This window comes from Lipotes vexillifer, unplaced genomic scaffold (assembly GCF_000442215.2).
Source record: "Lipotes vexillifer unplaced genomic scaffold, Lipotes_vexillifer_v1.1 scaffold395, whole genome shotgun sequence".
Classification (NCBI taxonomy): Eukaryota; Metazoa; Chordata; class Mammalia; order Artiodactyla; family Lipotidae; genus Lipotes; species Lipotes vexillifer.
In genome coordinates, this window is record NW_006797390.1 from 6,294,952 (window position 1) to 6,300,802 (window position 5,851).

The following is a 5,851-nucleotide window of genomic DNA, read 5'->3' on the forward strand; positions in this document are numbered from 1 at the left end:
CGGCCAACCTTGTCCCCGTCCCACTGCCCCTCACAAGTTCAGGGGCCCAAATCCCATCGGCCAGGCCTGCGACGTCAGCATCAGCTGGCCTAGAAGCTCCCGGAAACAACCCCCACCCTGTGCCCAGCCCCTTGGGACTCACAAGTGCCTGAGACCATGGCTCCTGCAGCCCCCGACCCGGGCCGGGGACCCTCAGCCCCCTCCCTGCACGTCTGTGGGCTCACCGCCGGAACCCCCAGGCCGGGGACGGAGCCTGCTGGGAGACCACAGCCAGAGCCTCGCCAGGCATGGGCTCCCGAGGGCCGCAGGGGGCTGGGCTCAGGCTGTGCCCCCTCCCTGCTCCTGAACCCTGAACCAGGGCTAGAAAGCTTGGCCCCCCCTGGGATGCTTACGTTGGGCCCGTGACCCTCCCACCTGTGCTCAGCATCCTTCCTCGTGCCTCTGCTGGGTGCGCTTTTCTCCCCCCAGCCCGGGAAATGCATCGGGTGGGCAGGTAGGGTTGGCTCCGCCCCCAGAAGACCCAGCCTTCTGCCCACCACCACACCTTCTCACCTGGAAAGGAGTGTCGGGTGGCCCAGTTCCTTCCTGCAGGGCCGGGGTTTGGCGGCGCAGGCCGGGTGGAGCCGCCAGGGCCGGGAGCAGGGTCCTGCCTTGGGCCCCTCCCCAGGAGAGGTCCCCAAGCCCCGTCTCTAGCCATATGCCCCTCGGGGGTCTCCTGTCCATGGCTTGAATCTCAGGAAGCCCAGGTTTTTAAAAACATCTTCAGCTCTTAATGCTGGTGGGAGTAAAATCCTTCCTGATTAAACTAAATCACAGACCCTGCAAAGTTGGAGCCGCTGAGAAGGTGCAGCTCTGAGCAGAGGGGATGCTCTGCCCGGAACCTCCTTTTCCTGGACCCACACCCGTCACCACATGGCCTGCAGGAGCCCCACTGCTTCCCCAGAGAGGATATAGCCCCTTCCTTAGCTTGTCATACTGGGGGTGAATCAGGGAACTTTCAGGAAGAACTTTCCCAGATATGGAGGGAGAACTAAAAGAAAATCCTAGGAAATACAGAGCACAGGTGCCGGCAGTTTTCCAAAGAACACGTATCAACTCATGAGACCCCCCCCCCAGCCCATCCCCCTCCACGTGGCCGTTACGAGTGGGCAGAGATCCCCACGCCGGCCCTCGTGTCCAGGGTGCTGGATTCCCCTCCTACTTCCCAGCGCCATGATGCTGAGGCCAAGGCCAGGAAAGGTCACACATCGCCTCCCCAGTCTCTTGTGGGCCCAGCTCAGTCCCTGGTGAAGGGTGTTTTCTTTCCCATTCGGGGGTCACTGCTGTCCCCAACACAGCCCCAACTGTACCAAAACTGCACACTCCCCGAACAGGGGTTACCCACATGAGCAGAGGGCACAGCAGCCCCCCCGGGGCGGATTGTCTCTCCTGCCCTGGGATTCTCCGGGCGCTGTTAGAGAGGGCCCTGGGGTCACCGATGCCAATTCATTAAAAGGGAGGCCAGCTTTCCAGCAATCCCAGATTGCACCAAAGCCAAAAAACGTGGTGCTGCGATTATCTTTGCTGCCCTCCAACTTCCTGGGATTCGTGCATATAATCGAAAAATAACCATAAGTCCCAAGTTCTCTGCAGAGCTAGAGGCCAGGCTGACGTCACACTCTCCCGCCGGTACCGGGACCCTGGGCCACCTCACTCCAGAGTGGCAGGGGGTAAGTTCTCTGCAGAGCTAGAGGCCAGGCTGACGTCACACTCTCCCGCCGGTACCGGGACCCTGGGCCACCTCACTCCAGAGTGGCAGCGTTTCTCCATGGGGACCAGTTCATTTGTCCCCATCCCCAGATGCGGGGGTGGGGGGGGGCACTTTTCAGCCCAAAGCAAAGCGACTTCCATCGTAATTCAGAGAAGCTGGGGGCCCCAGGTTGCCCAGTGTGAAGCCAGAAGGAAGGAAATACTTCGTCTTTTGTGACAGAACATGCTCATGCTACCTCATTCACTCTTCTGTCTAGAAAACTTGCTTGAGGTGGGCAAGGCTGGGGTCCGTGGGAGCACCTGGGCCAGCTGGGTTTGGGTGGCCCCAAGACGGGGGTACGGGGTGGTGGGGGGGGTCTGCAGGCTGGGCGCGAGCCCCTCGCCTGGTGTGAACCTGACGGTCCTGTTCACTGTGTGAGCCCTCCATCCACCAGGGACGTCCCCGGGGGGAACCCACCTTGCAGGGGAGTCCACAGCCCTGCCCTCCTCCTGTGTCACGCCCGCATCTTGGTCGAGATTATTCTCTGAACAACCACGGGGCCGACCTCTGATGGCCTGGGTATCAGGCAGGGGCTAGACCCGGTCTAGGCATGTCTGAGCACATCTGTCTTGTTGGGCTGGCATGTCTGCTCACCTGCACCATCACTGTGAGCGTGAGTATGCACGCGTGTCTGCACAAACGCTCAAGTGTGCCCGGGGGGCCGGCACCGTTGCAGGCCCCTCCCCGCTGCACACAAGCAGCGCTGGGGGTTGTGGGCACTGCTGTCTACACAGGCTGGCAGTCAGCGGGGCCCTGGGTGGGTGAGCAGCCAGAAACCTTTGCAAAGCTGTCCCCCTCGGTGCCTGCCGGCGGGCCCGTCGCCTACCGCTCCATGCCAGCTCCGAGGGCCGGGCTGTCAGGCTGCAGTGGGTGGGCTGCCGCGAGCTGGACCCTGTTTCCCTCCATCCCCCAGCTGAGAATGGACAGGCTGTCAGTGGGGGCACAGGAAGCCCCGCTCCTGCTCTCCCCCTGCATCCATCACTGGCTGAAGATGACGCAGTGGCTGAAGATGGTGACGCAGTGACTGACGGCCGGCAGGGGGGCCTGGGGGAGCCTCTGGGTCAGGCCGGGGGGTGAAGAGGGCGGTCAGTAAAGCACGAATCCAGCCCTGTCCGTCAGCAAGGTCCAGACCCTGTCCTTGCACTTTGTCGTCAGCCAGGCCAGCCAGAGCCGAGAGGGCTAATGGTCCCACTGGCACGGTTTCACGAGGTGGGAACGGTTTCCACGAGACTCTTCGAAAGCTGTAAGTGTCCCTGAAAGTCCTTAACTGGTGTTTAGGGAACCCCAGGTTGGGGACCACAGATCAAATTTCACATGCTTTCCCTGAGTTGCCAACTAGTAAGTAAGAAGGCTGAGTCCTTTCGGGACCTGGGTCTGTTGACCCAGAGAAGATATCTATTGAGACTATATTGGCCCTGCGGGAATTCAGTGTGGGGAGAGGGAGGCAAAAGACCAGGAGCTTCCTGAGGCCATTGACCAGTGAGATGGCCTGTCCACACGTTGGATCAGCCTTGCTGCAGACGTTGGGCGAGGCTGGTTCCCTGAGCTCTGCAGCCACCCGAAGAAAAATCTCTGGGTGCCAGCAGGCTCTACCCACCAGACCCACAGAGCACACTGGGGCCTGGCTACACCAGTCCCCCCTCTGCTCAGCATCAAGGGGCATTGAGGGCAGTTGGGCAGTGCTCAGGGGTGCCCCAGCTGCCATCCAAGCGCCTCAACAGGGAGAGCCCAGCAGCAGCTTCAGCCGCAGATCCTGGCCCGGGCATGCCCTGTGGAGGGTTGTTATCCTTTTTGTTAGTTTAAGGAGACACACTAGTCCGTCTCCATGGCTGCGTTACACTCAGCAAAAACGAGATGGTTAAATCAATAGCCTCCAGTCTTTGCCGAGCACTTTACGAAGGAACCGTTGCAAGGCCAATACTTTTGTGTAAAAATGACATTGACTTAATCTGACTCCTGTGGATTTATTGAATGCTGCTACTGGACCAGCAGAGCAGAGCAAGCCCCCCAGGGGAGTGGGGGGAGCTTGCCCACCGAGCCCGCACATCTCCCGAGCTCTATCCCCGCTCCACACTCCATCCAGCTCCGCCCCCCAGATCACTCTCTTGCAACTCCAGTTTTCAGCCAGGGGGATGCTCTTCCTTGGGGTCCCACCTCTTGTTTGGGGACTCCTGAGGCCCCAGATTTGACCAGTTTCTTGCCAAGCACCTACTCTGGTTCAGAACAAGCTGGATATCTTCTTTTTTAAAAAATTTATTTATTTTAATTTATTTGTTTTTGGCTGTGTTGGGTCTTTGTTGCTGCACGCAGGCTTTCTCTAGTTCCGGCAAGCGGGGGCTACTCTTTGTTGCAGTGCATGGGCTTCTCATTGTGGGGGCTTCTCTTTTTGCGGAGCACAAGCTCTAGGCGCCCGGGCTTCAGTAGTTGCAGCATGTGGGCTCAGTAGTTGTGGCTGGCGGGCTCTAGAGCGCAGGCTCAGTAGTTGTGGCCCACAGGCTTAGTTGCTCCGTGGCATGTGGGATCTTCCCGGACCAGGGCTCGAACCCGGGTCCCCTGCCTTGGCAGGAGGATCCTTAACCACTGCGCCACCAGGGAAGCCCTGGATGTTCCCCCATCCCGCTGGTAACTCCCTTCGTTCTCACGCTGTAGCCAGAGGGATGGCGCCCAAGGGCAGAGCTGAGCCAGTCCCACGGCCTTCAATCCTCTCAGCGGGTGCCCACTGCTCTTAGATTAAAGTTCAAACTCACCCACCGGCTCACAGGCTGTGACCCCTGCCCAGCCAGGGCAGCTGCCTCTCACAACACACCTGGCAGGAACCCAGCGCTCACAGTGCGGCCGGAATGCTCCAGGAGAAGACAGCACAGGGGCCAGGTGGCATCGCCGTGGGGCACCCACGGGCTAGGGCAGGAGTAAGAGCAGGACGGGCAGGAGGAGCGGCCCCACCCGCGCTCCTGTGACTTGGTTGGTCCTCAGCAGATGACAGAGGGTCACCTGCCCTCGGCCCCAAGTTCCCCCGGTAACCGTCCTTGGGGAGGCTCCCAGGGACCCCACTCCGCTGGACCTTCGAGAGGGTCTCCTCAGTCCTCAGCGAATCCCCGGGGGCTTCGGGACACAGCAGCCGTGGGAAGGGGTCCCAAGGTGGGTGCTCAGGACAATTTGTGCCAGCCTGGCCTCCCCCTGAGGAGGGGGGCAGATCTCCATGTGTGGAGAGGCTCAGGGAGACCCTGTGCTGTACCTACCTTTCCTTCCCGCCCAGCCCATCCACCCACCCCTCTCCTGTTCCTTGTCACCGTGACGATGAGAGCAGAGGAAAACCCACAAGCCAGAACCCCAGCCGAGGGAGCTGGGAGCCTCCCGCTGCAACTAGCCGGCAGATCAGGGCTCTCGTGGCTCCAATGCCACCCTCCATCCCCGCCGAACATCTCATGCTGATGGGTGCTTCCTGCCCTCTCAAGGCCATCCCAGGGCCACCCTCAGTGGGTGCGGCCCAGACCAAGTCACACGGTGAGGTCCCCTCAGTCCTGGGAGAGACGCCAGGCCCACACGAACCCCAGGAACCTCACAGGTGTACCTAAAGCTGACAGCCCGCCCCACTGGGGGCCTCTGGTAACTTGTTCCCGGCCCCTCCCTCACACACACACTTACAGGACCCCAAGACTGGCCATCTGCGGCGGGTGGCAGACACTGAGGTGGGAGCTGGCCTCTCCTGCGGCCAGCTCAGGCCGCCGGGACAGGCCCCTGACCCCAGAGACCCCTCCCCGCCCAGCAGATCTGTAGCCTGGGCCCGAGGGGGGCGGGGAAGAGGTCCTTGCTGTGGGCTGTGCGTGGACAAGGCAGGCTGGTCCCTCACAGCAACAACTCGTGAAAAGGTCACAGTCGTGGCTCAGTGGACACAAGCACCACAAAGAGACAGGCTGCTTGTGCTTTTGACACGTTATCGGTTTTTATTTAAAAACATGCTAAAAACATGGCGTTCCGTAAGCCAGGACCAGGAAGAAGGAAGCGCACAGATACGGCATCGCAAGCAGAAAAGTGCGTTGAGACCAGCACGCGTGCCCCCCC